Source organism: Sphaerodactylus townsendi, linkage group LG09 (genome assembly GCF_021028975.2).
Source record: "Sphaerodactylus townsendi isolate TG3544 linkage group LG09, MPM_Stown_v2.3, whole genome shotgun sequence".
NCBI lineage: Eukaryota > Metazoa > Chordata > Lepidosauria > Squamata > Sphaerodactylidae > Sphaerodactylus > Sphaerodactylus townsendi.
The window spans coordinates 38,144,452-38,161,349 of NC_059433.1; the positions used below are offsets into that span (position 1 = coordinate 38,144,452).

General features: G+C 41.2%; 1 protein-coding gene across 1 annotated transcript in view; it reads right to left on the reverse strand.

Moving 5' to 3' along the window:
- Positions 1-16,898, reverse strand: part of LOC125438911 (cadherin-7) — a 149,850-nt gene that overhangs the window by 53,213 nt on the left and 79,739 nt on the right. The window lies entirely within an intron of this gene.

Consider the following 16,898-nt stretch of genomic DNA (forward strand, 5'->3'; position numbering starts at 1 on the left):
TTTTTTCTTTCCTGTATTCTGTGAAGTGTCTAGATAATCTGGATCTTGTTTATGTTTTTTTTAAAAAATCCTCAGTACTCCCCTTTCTTTGCATTTCTATGTAAACCACTGCAAATAAATCTGTTTCTACTTTCAACCTCAACTAGATTGTATTTCACTTTCCTTTAACAACCCATATCTGCTTCTACTACTTGTCCAAGACTTTTCTTCAAGCATTGTATGCTACCCTCAGTGTTGAGCTGGGATGGCCTTACAATATTTTAGTACATAGAGTAGAAATCTTTATTCCTACATCAATATACCCATACACCAGATCCTAGATTCATGTTCACAATCATGTGAGTTCTTTCCAGTGGTGGGATCCAAAAATTTTAATAATAGGTTCTGATGGTGGTGGGATTCAAACAGTGGTGCCACTGCACACACGTACCTCCAGTCCCTATTGGGCAGGGAGGTTGCTTTAGTAACCCCTTCTCGGTACTCAGAAAAAATTAGTAACCACTTCTAGAGAAGTGGTGAGAACTGGTTGGATCCCACCTCTGGTTCTTTCCTAATTTACCACTCTATGGGTTGGATCCAGTGGTGGGATTCAGCAGATTCGCACCACTTCGGCAGAACCAGTTGTTAAAATGGTGCTTGTAAACAACTAGTTGTTAAATTATTTGAATCCCACCACTGGTTGGATCCATACTATATTGACAATTTCCACCAATCACCCCTTCCCATTACAAACTCTCTCAAGTCATTCCTCACGCTTTCCTGTCCCCCAACATCAGAAAAATCCCAAATGGTGTAGCTTTTTACCCACTTCCAACACAATCTCAAGACACCTTTAGGTACCATAACTGATAAGCTTTGCATCTTGCCTGAAGTTATTCTGACTTTTTTTTTTACATCTGGTGGGTTCATATTTCTAATCTATCACTAACCTAAGGGCACTCTTGAATACTGGAAAATATAGCCATTGTGGGGACAGTAATGTGCTATAGCAGTTAGACTGTTCAACAACAATTGTAAAGACAAAGGTTGAAATTCCCACTCAGCCCTGAAGCTTTGTGAATGATGTGTGGCCAACAACTGTCTCTCACCTCAACCTACTACAGATGATTTTCATGAGGGTAAAATGGGGGAAGGAGAATTGTATGCATACTGACCTTCCTGGAGGGACTCTGGGATAAATATGTAACAGATGATAAATAAATATAGAAAGAGATGCTTCTGGGGAAGGAAAACACAACCATCTATGTGCTGCAACAGAAAATGTGTGCAAGCTGCCTCCTGAGGCAACCCACTAACAAGTCCTCTATGTGTATCATTAAAAAGATTTTGTGATGCAAAACCATGGTTGGAATGACCTCAACTATCTCTAGAAATAGTTGATTCAGTAAAAATGTAGAACAGCCAAGCTTTTAATAAACATTTAAACCTGTTTTGCCATTAACTTTATTCCCTGCTCAGTTAAAAGTGATGGTTTCATTGCCTTTTAATTATGTTGGTGCTTTCCTAATCCACAAGGGAATAAGTGCAGAACGCCATGAAAAAGCTTTCTTCAAGTCACCGGTGACAAGGTGACTTGCCCCTGACCATGACCGGAAAAAGGTGGTTGTTCACCCTCTGTGCACATTTAACCTTTGCTCTTTATGATGAGATTACAGACAAGAGAGTCCTTGAATGGAAGTAATTTGCTATGTAAACATTTATTCACTCAGAAATTGACTTCTGCTACCAGCTCATTATGAAGGTACTGATGTAATATGAAGGGATCAGAGTTTCCATTCTAAATGCTATTGACCTCTCACCATGTGTATAAACAAGGTTTTGTTCAGTATGAAAAGTCTGCACACCCAGTAAAAAGCTGATGATTCAATAAACAAATAATGTTTATAAAGAATTCTAATTTTGCTTTCCCTTTAAATCTAATGAAAACAAAACAGAGCTTAAACAATTGAAACAGCCCAATCCTTTATTGGTTTATTTATTTATTGTTTAATAAGAGCTTCCTTGTATAATATTATAACATATATAGTGATTCTATAAAAAATGTTTCCCCATTTGTGCAGATTTTGGTAGATCTCATCAGTCTTTCTGATTTGTGGTTGTGTAATGTGAATGGGTTATAAGCAAAATACATTAAGTTTCAGGGCACTTCCAAACTAGAGGATCCTTTCCCCCCAATAGTCTGTTAGTGATTATTGAGCAAAGGGGTGACCCTATGCAAGGACTTTCTAATTGTATGTCCCTGTGTGACAGAAACAGTTTTCAGATTGCTCCCTTCTCATGGTTTCCTCAATAAAGTTGGTTCACCAAGCATATTTTTCCCCTATGACTGCTCCAACTTTATGGAATGGGCTATTTTATTTACTCAGGCTTTGGCTGTTGTGGCTGTAGACTGGTAGTTTTTGCTCCTAATTTTACACAGTAAGGTGTGTTTCTAGAGAGACCATGACATGACTCTGAAGATGCCAGTCATTGATGCAGGTGAAATGTTAGGAGCAAAAATAACCAGACCATGAGCACACAGCTTGGAGAAACCACAATAGGCACCCTGAGCCATAGGAAGAGGTGGGGCATAAAAATGGTAATAGAGAAAGAAATCCTCATGGCATTTCATCACTTGTTGCTATTATGCTTCCAGGTTGTTATTTTTTCACCTATACATTAAGGAAGCATGAGGTTTCTCATAATTGGAATGGAAAAACACCTACAATGTTTCATCTTTCTGGTTATCTCCCAACTTCTCTGCACACTGTAGTTAGTGCTAACAAAAAGATATTATGATGTTCCTATGGTTTAAATTGTTCTGCAAACCAGCATGACCACCAATAATCTTAATTCATACCCTCTAAAAGAGAAGGCTAAAAAATAATGTGATTGATGCTGATGCATGGATTTATTCAAGCCAAGCTTCATTGTGTTGATAAAGATCTTCTGTACATAATTAAAACTGAGAATATTATGAGCAAGTAGAAATATTTCGATAGGAAAGAAATATTTTAAAAGAATAAAAATCCATAATTATTATGCCACTGAAGCAGAAATATTTTAAAATCATTTTGGCCGTTTCCGCACGGCCCATTTATGACGGCCTGGGGGTGCCAAAAAAGGCGCCCCCAGGCCGCCGCTGTCTACCACAGGCGCTGCTGCAACGCTAGCAGCGGCGCGCATCTGACTCTTCTTCCCTTCCCCAGAGGCTAGCGCATCAAGCCGCCCTAAACAACAACCCTTTAAAGGGTTGTTGTTAGAGGGAAGGCGTCTTCCCTGTAGCCCGGTCTGCGAACTGGCCGGGAAGACGCTGTCTCCATGGCTCCGCCCCACTCACGCGGTGTCCTCGCCGTGCGCCGTTTTTGCGGGGCGTCGCGCAGCCCGCCCACACTGTCCTCCGACTTCCAGGGGTTGGAGGGCAGCGCGGGCAGGGCTCGCGACGCCCGCAGGCTTAATGAGAGGACACAGTGAGTGGGGCGCGAGGGCTGAAGGCCCCTCCGTCGCGGGCGGAGCCGCCTCTCTGCCGTCTTCCAGCTTCTCCCGCTTGCAGATGCTTGCAGATCGCGAACGAACTTGCGCCCCCACGCCGCCCGCACTCTTGGCGGCGTGGGGGCGCAAGGAGGCCATGCGGAAACGGCCTTTGTTGGGCAGAAGGACTGGTGTGCTTGAGAGCATAGAAAAGATAGAGTTAAAATCCTACAGTTTTCCCATGAAACTAAATGAAAAACAGCTTTTATTTTATTACTGATCAGAAATACCAGCACATCTTTCAAAAGATGTGTGTGTATGTGTGTTAAAATCATTCAGATGTGCTGGGGAAAAAGTGTGAGGACAGAAAGTTCATGTTCCTAAATAATTTGCAATAATTAACAAAAAGCAAGTCAATTTAGAGTTCTAGATTTTTTTTTTTTAAAAAAAACCCTTTTATTTCAAGCATTTTTAGACTGTACTCTCAGGTCAGAAGGGCTCATAAGTCAGTTTACAAGAACAATAAAACGGCAATAAAATAAGAACAAATAAAAAATACCAGGATAGTCTACAAAATAGAACCAATTCCCTGACATGGAAAGTCCAGGCTAGCCTGATCGTATCAGATCTCAGAAGCTAAGCAGGGTTGACCAGTCAAATATTTGACTAGGATTCCTTCAAGGAATACCAGGGTTATGATGTGGAAGCAGGCAACAGCAAGCTGCTTCTGAATGACTCTTGCCTTAAAAACCTGATCAGGGGTTGTCATAAACCAGATGTGACTTGATGATCAATTGTATTTTGATTCCGTTAGGAAGCTACAGAGGGCTCATCTCTCATCTTGCCTTTACAACAACCGTGTGAGGTACTTTACTCTGAAAAATGACCAGCCCAATGTCACACAGTAAATTTCCATGGCAGAATGGGAATTTAAATTCAGGAATACCTAGTCCTAATCTGACACTCTGGCCACTGGACAGCTCTTATTGCTACCAGAGCAAAAAGGAGTTAAATAGATGACAGCTATAAAATCCATCTAAGCTCAAAAATAGATTTAAAATAACAAGGAACAAAGTCATATAATCATAACTCATAGACAGCTGCAACAAAAACACGAATGAATATAAATAATATAAACAGTAACATACTTGTGATTACAGCAAAATAAAATATTAAATACCAGCCAATCAAACATAGAAAGTGAACATTTGTACCATTCAGAGATGCTGCTCCTGATGTATCACTACTCAAAATGGGGGGTGTAATACTAATCTCCATTTTTTCTCTTTTTATGGGTAATGAGACAATGAAGGAAACTCTACTTATAAACACCACTTTAAACTACCTTGCTGCATCATAACCATCAGTCTGTGGAATCTGAGCCTCTCATCTAAAGAAGAGACATTCTGATTGTTTAATCACGAGGGCCAATTATGCAGAGAATGCTTACCTCAGGACTATTCTCTGTGCAGTGGGCTTGCAGAGGGCTCTCCTCAAGTTTCTCTGTTCATACATGAGGAAGCAGCCTAGTGCCTGCCCTATAACTGCTTTCTGAAGTCTCAACCAGACTCTCCTTTTGCTACTTCTCTCAACTCCTCCCATCAAAAGCCACTGGCATTCTTTCCCCCTCCCTTCCGCCACTCTCTCTCTCTCTCTCTCTCTCTCCCTCATTGCTGCTACAAGAAAAAGGCTTGTTTTTGAAATAGAAGCTTGTCTGAAAGCCTCCTGATCATTGGGGAGGGCAGAAGCAGAGTTGGAAACAGAAAGAGACTCTGCTTGTGTTGTTCCTTTGCAAAAGCCAACTGTCTGTTGTTGTTGTTATTATTATTATATTGATGTATCGATACAAGCATTTAGAGAAACGGGAAGGAGTTGGCAACAGGGAAGATAGGGAAGCGTGCAAAGCAATGCGAGGGAGTAACGCGATGAGACTAGGCCAGCTTGCTGTGGATGGAGGGAAGTGATCTGGGGCAAAGCTGTGCCACTGGCAAATCTGCCCACTCTGGTTGCAAAGCAAAATTAAATTCATGCTACAAGTAGACTCGCTTGCCACAGGAGAATAGAAAATGAAAGTGGGGCTTGAGGAAATACGTCTGTACATGAAATCTTGCAGTGAAAAACATTTGCCCCATCACACAGCAGATGCTTTGTGTGTAATCGGTCAGTATTTAAATGAATAAATGGGGCTATGGGACAGGCAAAAGAGGCCCAGGGAACTGAAGAAACCAAGAATATTAAGTTGTCGTGTATTGAGGTTTCCGTAGTTGTGGGGGTGACGTCAGCTGAGAGGGTGATATTTAAATGAGCGTATGCGAAGTTTCTCTCTCTCTCTGCCTACTGTATTACTGTGGAAGCCATCTATGTAAATAAACCTCGTTTTTTACCTTGCTGCTTGCCTGGTGATTGAGACTTAACAAAGTTTTACTAGAAATATACTTTGAGGAAGCAATAGCCCAATCTAACATGCAGGCAATGAGTTTGTGAAAATATATTGGAAAAAGTGCAGAACCATGACAAGGTGTAAAGTTCTTTTTAATGTGAATATAATTTTTACATAACAGTGCTTAGTTGTAATGAGGCAGATTGTAAAACTGACCTATTTTGAATGACCTCTTCAGGCAGGTATGAAGTTTTATTTCTGAAATCTTGGCACCTTAGCTTAGAACAAAATGCTAGCCACAAAGAGAGTACCTTAAACATAAAAAATAAAACAGAACAAAAAACTAGAAGGTATATTTGTTTTACACAAAAACAAGAAAGTTGGTACATGATCTAGTGATCTATATTGTTTTTTGTTTTTTGGTTGGGGAGGGGATGGGCCTTAGAGTCCCAGTTCAATATCCATCCATCTGATGGAAAGTAGCTTTGAGTGACTCTAAGCATTTCCATAAATACTCTTCACTTAGAGTTCATAGGTATTGTCTACTTTTCAAGAAACTTGTGGTCGGGAGAGATGTAAATTAGTATCATACACCACCATAGCACTTCTGGCACAAACCTGCAAGTAATGTCACCACAATGGAGCAAACCTCTGAGATTCACACAAAACTGTCTAGTTTTAGGTAAATTCTAGGGTATTGTGACACGGTGTCAAGAGAATGACTACTTTGGTGCCTAACTGAATGAATTTCAGTTTAGAAAGAAGTAGGGAAAAGTGAGCCTGTTTTCAAGAAAGTTCGGACCAATGTGTAATATGATTGGTTCATTGATGATCATTTGATGTGGTTAGGTAATAGCATAAATTAGTTATACAGTGTTACCAATTACTTTTCTTTTTCTTTGTCGATGCTCTGCCTCTATTTGAAAAACTTTGCCCATGTACTGAGGACTTATTTGGTAGTTTCTTTGTAAGTATTCTTTCTAGTAAGCAAGCTATGTTCTTTGTTGTTTTATTGTGTACCTGAAATGCACCTCATAATTTTGTGTTCACTGTATGCTTTTTAATCCTCTGTTTCACAACCATTCTATTTTTAAATTTTTTTAAAAAATAAAAATTCTGTTTTGAGTTTGGAATACTGGTTCAGGGGCCAGAGCTCAGCATTGCTGCCACTAAAGGCTGGGTTAGGTTTTGACACATGGTGATAACACTTCTAGGTTGTGAGGGAATGGCCATTGTAACATCAGGATGATACTGATACCCCCCTCCCATTAGGCTCCTCCACAGAGAGACATCTGGAGTCAAGTTGTGGGGGGGGGGGTCTCCTATCAAAACAGGAGATCTGGTGCCTGTGAAAATCACTGTTTTATTTTTAAAAAACTGCTTGTCATCCTAATAACTGGTCAGGAGGATGAAATTCTGATGGGGTAATAAAAACCTGTCTTTCAAAACTCAGTCTATACCCTTGCCATGCTTTCTACAGTGAGTGCAGCATAGGAGCCTATTGCAAAAGTTCCTTCTGTCCCTTTATCCTTTAATATCACAACCACTATTTAGTACCCTTTGATTCTTCTGAATGCCCACATTGTCATTCTAGAATTTACAGCCTCTCTAGAAAGGGCCAACTGAGATCACAAGGGCAGCAGTTCCTGACGACAATCCTTACACATTCCTCCAGCAGTAAGCTGTAATGTTTACTGCTGATAATTCTTTAGGGAGCCACAAAACCATACATAACTGCAATGACAGCTTCTGCAACCACAGGAGGGGTACCTTGTAAATTCTGCCGGCTTACGAATGCCAGTTTACTTGCAGACAATATCGCAGATGGAGCCAACTCAATTGCTAAACTCCAGGAGTCAAATATAAAAGTGGAATTAGACTGTCTACTAAAGCCGTATACAATTTTATCTGAACACTCTCCATCCACTGCCCAGATCTTTTGGCATATACCTTGAACAAAAGGAATTTGCTATACAGAAAATGTGCACTGGAGGTCATTGTGCAGCATTAATGTTAAAAAAATTCTGGAATGGAATTATACAATTTTACAATAGTAGAGAAACACTGGTCAATAAGAGAAAGACTAAGATATCTGAATTAAAATGGCTGCAATCTTAGCAGCTGTTCCATGTGAAGAGGTTTTTGACTTCATTTTCAGGTTGGCAGCTGTGCTTTTCCTTTTGGTTAACCTGGAGAACATGGCTGCTTTGGAGGGTGGACTCTATGGCAAAATACCCAGTTGGATTTCCTCCCTCTCCCCCCTAAAAAACCCTGATTTCCACAGGCTCCACCCCCAAATCTTCAAGAATTTTCTAACTTGGAATTGTCAATCCTAGGTTCAATCCAGAACCAGGCATGGTTGGTTTGGAAACCAAAAGTGCTTTTTCCAGATTATTGTGCCAGACCCTAGGACATGTAGCTTCTTTGAACAGGATTCAGCATAAACAAGATCCTGAACGTGTGCTGCATGCAAAAGTCAAAACTGAGTACGAAGGTGTAATTTTGTATACCTTCAGAATGCTCACTTAGCATGAAAGTTACACTCCTAACTTCCAATTTAGTTTTTTTAAAAATTGTATCTACTTTAACTCTTCTCTTACAGTTAAAGCATTTTATTTTAGAACTTCCTAGTTTTTGTTTTTAAAAAACGGAAAATCCCAACCACATAAATGTTAACCGTGCACAGAAAACTGCCTTTCACAGTGTCAGACCATTAGCCTACCAAGTTCAACATTCTTTGCTCTGACTGGCAGATCATTTCTGGTGGAGGTCTTTTAATGCCACCTATTGCCTGAGCTGGCGAAATGAGTGATCTGATGAAATGAGCAGAACCTGTATGAATTGATGTCTGTGGCGAAGATACACAATTTTCTAGCACAGCCACACTAACAGATATGGCCAAGCCATTTTAAACTGCACGATTCCCCAAGATTAAAATGGGACAGTTTAATTTACCTTACTTTATTGTGATTTTTATTCCACCCTATCCCAGCCAAAGACCAGGCTCAAGGCAGCTTCCAAGATAATTTAATGTATAAAATATGATATGCAATACAAATTAATATAGCACAATAAAACAGTTAGAATACTCATCTCCATCAACGTGAAATACATCATACAAATTCCTGAAGTGTGGTGCCGCAGCATTTCTTGTCTTATTTTCTAATGGGGGTCTCATTCCACAATCCTGCTACACCAGTGTAGCACATCTACACATTTATTTCAGCCTATTCAAGGAGTTGGGAGAGAAAGGGAGGGAAATATTAAAAGGGGATAAAAGAAGAAAACAGAGGGAGGGGCAGGATGTGAAAAAGATAGGAATGCAGTAATAGGGAAGAGAAAGGAGGACATAAAAGAAGAGGAAGGGAGGAAGGGAAGGGGAGAACAGCCAGCTGGAATAATTGTACTGTCTCAACCATAGGCCTGGCAGACATATCTTGTGGAACTGTAATACATCCTGCAAGTCTGTGGTTTCAGGTGGCAGAGAGTTCCACCAGGCAGGGACCAGTTAAATCTCTTTTGAGCTGGGAGATAGGGATAGCATATATATGTATTAAGGAAAGCCATTTTATTATGTGTATTGTTACGAGTATTAGAGAAATGTAAGAATCATTTATTAGAGGAGTTAGAAAGGGCTTCTTTAGAAAAACACAGATTGGCCTCGCCTGAGACTGTAACCACACGGGAATGCAGAATAGATGATAAGAGAAGCAGAAAAACACTGAAACAGAGACAGACTTGGTTGATATAGCAACCAAATCCTGGTACAGGACAGGGGGAGATATGACATTAGAGCATGCCCAAATATGGGAGAAGGTAAAAGTAAGCAAAAGGGTGTGTGTGTCAGGAGCGGCCCAGCCAATGAGTAAAGAGACAGGGTGTGTGAACTCGGGAAGAGTATATGTAATGTTTGCAAACAATAGAGCTCTGAGACTACTCCCTGAAGCTCACAGGAGATCTCCTGAAACTGCAGTTTTGAACAAATAAAACTTTGAAACAGAGGAATCATTTGGAACTGGCTTATTTAACCTGGCAGGACTTTGCTCTGTGCTTATCATGGGGACCTCCAGAAGATTACTACTAGATGAGCGAAATGCTCTCTGAAAGTGGTATTGGGAGATGTGATCTCACACATATGAAAATCATAGATCATTCAGGGCTTTGAAGGCCAATACCAAAACCATGAACCTGATCCGGAATTCAATTCAATATTCAACACAATATTCAATTGTGAATACAAAATTACTATCTTTTATTAAAGAAGCCTCAGATGAATAAAGTAGTTTTGGACATCTGTCCTTTCCCTTGGTCTTTCCCAACTGTGAACTGGAGCAAATGTCATCTAAAATTTCCCCTGTGGCGGATACTGCAAGGGCAGAGGGGCAGCAGCGTCTCATTGTCATAAATGATGCTGGTGGAGCCCCGGGGCAATTCGCACGCTGAGGTGAGAGTGGCCCCAGAGCAGCCGCTGCCCACGGAGGCAGCTCCACCTCCATTTCCTTTCCCCACACTCAGCTTCTTTCCTGACGGAGCTTGGCAGGGACGGGGAGGCACGCCCATGTGGCCCCGAAGGTCAACATGGGCATGCCTCCCCGTCCCTGCTGAGCTCCATCAGGAGAGAAGCTGAGTGTGGGGAAAACTGGAGGTACCAAAACGCTGCACCAGCAGGGAAACACTGTTTACCAAATGCCAGCGTTTCCCCCAAAAAAGAATTGCGCTGCCTCGCTGCAAAGGCAGTGGCCGTGCAAACAGCACCCTTGGAACAGTGTTTTTACCATTCCAGGGGTACTGTTTATTGCCCATGCGGAATCCGCCTATGTGATACAAATGCTTACATTCACGTAGAATGTTTGGATTTAATATGATTTGTCTTGAAGGTGGCTTAGCTCACCTGGTTTTATAATCTAAAACTGGTACTCCACAAGGACTTTATGTTGTCTGAAATGTTATCCCTACCTTTTTCTAATGCTGTCAGATCATACTGCTGACATCACTCTCATGGATTGCGCCTCTATCCAGGACCCAGGCAATGGTTGTGCGTGTCTCTCTCTCTCTCTTTATCTGTGAACTGTTGAAGAGTATGAACATGCTACGAGACACATGTGTCTCCTAACCACCCTCAAACTACCCACCCTGAGGCTAGGATGTTTTATTATTCTCCCTGGGAATTTCATTATGGTACTCTAAGCTAATCCGAAAGAGCAGGCCATTTTGTGATACAGTTTTCTCAGATTACTCAGCCACCTTGGAATGTACCTGAAGGATCATCAGTTTAAAAACATCACTATGTTAAACATTTATTTTTGCACAATGTGTATTCTTATTCAAATGGTAAAACAGAACGAGATTAATTCTTGTATAAAGTCCTAGCACAAGGTATATAAATCACTGCAAAAGGAGGTTTAAGTGGGATTATATGTGGTGCATGGGTCTTGTATACTACGGTGAATTAAATCTACTTCAAGCTTCTTGGAGTGGTATATTTAAAAGCCTTTGGGGTTACCAGTGGAGTAATATTTAATACTGCATTAATATTGGATTAAGGATTTAGAAGTACGAACCGCCTGTGTGGCATTTATCTTACATAGTCACATTGATTCGTAGTTTATTTATGTGACACAGTTTCTAATTAAACATCTACAGCATTCGTGAAATATTCAGGGGATTCTAAGTATTTACCCCCCTTTTGTTTAAAATTATATCAATGACAAGGATTTTATTAATTAGCTATTGTGCATAAGAAAAAAAACGAGCAACCAAAACAACTCTGAAACCATGATCAGTACCAAATGTATAAGAATTCTTTCTCATAGGAATACTTAGAAAACTGTCCAAATTATTCCTGTCCAAAATTTTTTCTTAGATTGTGGTACATCTGAATTCTCCTATTTTTCCCTTTTCAAACAATTCTGTCAAGTCTTTACAAACCCACAGTTTGCCACAGTGTTTTGAATTTCTTCTCTGTGTTCAATTTGTATTTTTTTTCTTCCAGGTTATGCACACAAGTGCTTTCTCATAGTAGTGGAACAAAGCACAAAAAATGTTGTTCTCAAAATTGCTTTTTCTGCCATTAATGCATTTAGATATATATGCATCATTATCCTGGACAGAGGGAAAAAATGAAAAGAATCTTGCTTACTCCAGCAATATTTCCATGACATCAAGGTTCTGTCATTCCCTTAAACAAGGTATCTGCTATATATGAACTTTAAGGGGCTTTCTATGGTTAACTGTCCTGTAGTAAAAATCTCTTTCAAATTTTGTTTCTGGAAGTATCAGGCTCTCTTTTCATGTACTTCAAGTAGCGTAGTAGTGTGCACATAATTTTGAATGTAAGATCCCCTCCCCACATGGGATGGACTGAGGCAACCACACCCCCTTTGAAGGTGTGGCCACAATTGGAAATCTGACATAAATCTAAGTTTTATTTAGTTTTTATTTCAGCAATCAGTTTTTATTGAGATACATTTAAAAATACTGTATTGTTTATGAGAATGCTTTTGATCTGTTCTTTGCATGGTGGGACCTGGTCTATTAACCTGCTTCTCTACGGTGAGATGATTTCTGTACCACCAAGCTGAATTCTTGCTTAGCAACAGGACAGAAAGGGGGACAGTTTAATACCAAGAAGGAATGGGAGGGAGGGAGGTGGGGTTTTTTTTTCCCTGAGATGTTCTAGTAGGAGTTCCAAAGAAGACTATCTAAGGACCTTGACGAGAATGATGCACTGCGGTCCCACAGAAAAGAATTTCATAAGCCCTTGGAAGAATTTTTGAGATGAGCTTTAATCCAGGGTGCTTGTTAGGCTTGATTTACATGTATTTTGAAACTGACTACACACACTAGTTTGGAATTCAAGTTTCAAGTTGTTTTGCAATTTAGTTGATACACATTGTCACGGAAGCTACTTAGCCTACTAGGCCTGAAGAGTTTTTCTTACTTGGTGACTGACATCCTTTTAGCTGGCAATCCCGAAGTGGTCCCATGGATTTTTTTGGACCAGGATTGCCAGCTGAAGGATAAAAATGCTCTTTTTTAAAGCCAAAACAGCAAGAAAATAATGGTAAGTCATCAAAGCTTTGGAACTTCCTCTGCTATATGGAAAGGGTATACTTTAACATTCCATTTACCGAACCTTCCTTAGGGATGCTCAAACGCTCACTGATTCAGGCCTGATTTTTCACTGGTCAGTTTGATAGTTTGTTACCGTAATCTGTTCACGGATACTCAAGAGGTTGTTTCACTAGGGCCCTTTCTGCTCAGGCAAAGTACAGCAGGTTGCATTTGGGGTTAAGCAACCCGCATTGCCCTCAGAGCATTCACATGCCTCTGTGCAGGCAGCAAATGGAGCCCTCAGAGGCAATGCAGGTTGCTGTTGCACCTTCACACAAAGGCACTTTTTTTCATTCACTTCCCTCTGCTGCATAGCTATGAAGCTAGACAGGGATGGACCTCCACAGCCATGCTGCTGTCCCTGTGCCTCTCCACAGCTATGCAGTAGAGAGGCAGGGACTGAGGGAAAAAGGGAAGGGCTGCCAAATAATGTGTTTCCCAGGCCAGCTGTTCGCTTGGCAGCAGCTGCAATTCACGTTAAAACAAAACTGCTGATAGTGTTGTTCTTCAAAAACCTGGGTTGTGGGGGAAACAAGGAGCGGACTCACATTAGGAGTGGAATCCATGCGAAGTCCCCCCCCCCCCGCAACAATTTAGTTATACCATGGTTAGTCAGCGTTTATTGGCCCATGTGGGAAGGGTCTAGTTGTTTACAACTGCTGTCCAGATGACATACTCAGTTGCCCTGGAAAAAATGGATAGACTCTATGACATTATATGCTGTTGAGGTTGCTTCCCTCCCCAAACTTCAGGTTCCCAAGGATCCAGCCCCCAAACTCCACAGATTTCCCAATCTGAAGCAGGCAAATTTAAGGGGAACTGATTCCAGGAGATCTTCATGACCCACCGGAAGGTTAGCAACCTTAGAAGAAGAGTAGGAAGCAGAAGAAAGGGGGAGAGGATATGGGGGATTTCAGGAAAGAGGGAGTAATAGGGGAGGGGGACTGAGCTACCCCCACAAGTCATCTCGGGTTCCTACTTGTAAAATTTATTCTACAGAATGTACTGGGAATGTGGTTTCAGAACAGACATTTTTGTAGAAAATGATTTGGGGATTATGGACAAAATAAACAGAGGGATTTTTCTAAAATAAAGGAAGCTTGCAAAGTGGAGATTGCTACTCCTTAGAGGGTGAGATGAGAAAGGCAAATGCTTTCTAATTCTAACCCACGCTGAACTCCAGAAATACAAATTCATTCAAAAAATCAGCAATTTTAGAACAATACATATTGACTACAAAAGAAACTCCAGTGCTTTAATGACCATCTCTTAACTCTAGATAGAAGATGCCACTAGAGAATATTATGGGTTCTCTTTGCAACAGATGCATACATTTCTTAAAGGTGTGGACTATTTGTTTTTAAAAGTATTGGATTATCTAAGTTATTTCCCTCTTTCCATAGAGCTGCTGGAAATAGCTTTAAGAACTTTTTCTCAACTTCAACCAATCCTCCTGAAATTCTTAAATACTGATCTCTTTCCGTCCTAGGTTATTCACATCTTTCCCTGTCCTGACTTTATACTAAAGGACTGTGGAAACGAGCCAGATAACAACCCAACACTGATGTTTATGCTTACCTTTTGTGAAAATCATATTCCAGGAAAAGTGATTTATTTGTCTTCCCTTTGCCCTGACTCATGCTTCAAACTACTTTTTTTCATTTTGTAACAGGGATTTCACTGATGGTGCTCAGCATTTGAGTTTGTTTGTTCTGTTTCGTTTGTTCTCACTGTGTAGCCTGGCAATGTCCCTTGTTAACATATTTACATGAACACAAAGATACCTGTGAGGAAAACTGGGCGGGGGCTGGGGGGATAGGCTTTATGGCAATGTCACTATAGCCCTTCTGCCACAAACCCACATGATGTCATTACAACAGCATGGTGCTCTAGGATTCCATTGAAACTCTATTTTTAAAACCACTGACTTTCAGCAGAACCCTAAAGTGTTGCACTAATGCCATGACGTCACTTCCAGGTTTGTGACAGAAATGATGTGGTGTCACCACAATGCCTATTTATGTTTCTCTGCCTCCTTAAACCTCCCACCAGTTTCCAGCATTATGTCACCATAAATGAACTATAGACAGCACCTTAAATCATGCTACTTGCCCCTTTGCTACATGAAGTGCAGGAATCTTGCATCTGTTAACACTAGGTAACCTTACAATTTAGTTTTCACGTTCAGTATTTGGCAGTATAGTAATATAGTATTGCTAACCAACATTATGCATAGCAACTCCATATTTTGATTTGAGCCGCCCAGATCCTCCTCTCCCAGATCATTCTGCCCCTCTTCCTAGTCTGGTATCCCACTTTTGGGCTCCAATCTTCTGATTAAGAACCACTGCTTTAAGTAACTGACTTTGGAACATGCATTTATTACTTAGCACCTCCCCCCTTGTTTCACCCTGTCTTACCAACTAAAGGTCAGGGTCCTTCACAATTATTTCATAGTTCCCTTAGATCCACGCTGGACACAAAATTTTACTTAACTCTGTGTGATGACATGATATTTATTTTCAGTGTGGATTAGGCTATATTCAAATCCTCATTTCCCATGAAGGTCACTGGATGACTTGAAGCTAATCATTCTCTCTTGGAAGGTCTACTTCAATTTTTAGCCTGAAATCACATTATTTTCTTTTTCCAGCATAGATCTCTATATTACTATATTTCACCCCATTTTCAGCAGACTGCCTCATGGAAGAAGGAAAGAGTAGGGGACAATAATCATTTGTGTGTATGCAGTGGCGTATCTGCCTGGGGGTCACCCCATGTCCCCAGGTGCATGCCTTTTGGTCATTTGGGGGCACCTGGTCCCCCACGTGACCAAATGGCATGCGCTGCAGCCACCAAGCCCCACCCTGCCCCCTCCAGCCTCCAAAGCCAGAGGTGAAGGGAGACGGGGCCACACCCCCAACCTCTGTGCAGGCCAGGGGGCAGGGCTGGGGGCAGCGTTCCATACACCTTTCAATGCAGGCAAGCTGGAGCCCCCTGCCCCTGAGCCCCGCCCCCTGGTCTGCAAGAAGGTCCTTCTTTTAGCAGGCCCAGTCTTGCCTTGGACTGTCTTTTCCAGTTATGGCGAGCATTTCAAAACATGCCCATGAGCCTTTGATAAATATGCAAATTACATATTTGCATATTTAGCAAAGGCTCATGGGTATGTTGTTGAAATGCTCTCCATAACTTGAAAAGATAGTCCAAGGCAGGACTGGGTCTGCTAAAAGAAGGACTTCCTTTCAGACCAAGGGGTGGGGCTCAGGGATGGGGGCCTTCCTCAATCCCCACCTTATGAAATCTGGCTGATGCAGGGGCAGGGCTGCCAGGGAGGTGGGGCTGCTGGGGGTGGTGGTGCCCAGAGAAGGAGTTTCCTACCCATATGCCTTTATGTGTATGTGGTGTGTGAATGTGTATGTGTGTGTAAAGTGATATCAAGTCACAGCTGACTTATGGCAACCATGAAGGGTTATCATCACAAGAGACATTCAGAGCTAGTTTGCCATTGCCTACCTCTGCATAGCAATCCGGGAACCGGGTGGTCTCTTATCCAAATGCTAACCAGGACCAATCCTACTTAGTTTCAAAGATCCAAAGACTCTAGATAGGGCCGCCAGATCAGGGGTACAAGATATATAAAAACCTTAAAACTACATTTTTATGACTACAGTTCTGGAGCTTTTTTATTTTATGACTACAGACTACAGTTCTGGAGCTTACCATTAATCCTAAAATATCTTTCCAGCCATTCCAGCTGCTTACCTGATGATTTAAGCTTGATTCTCCAATTGGAAAATTGAATCTCAAATAATCCCAAGGTAATAAAAATTTAAGTATTTACTTATGCTCAACCTTTCTTTCCAACTGGGACCCAAAGCTGCTTACATCGTTACATCGTTTTGTCTTCTAAGAACATAAGAATAAGCCTGCTGGACCAGACCAGAGTCCATCAGGC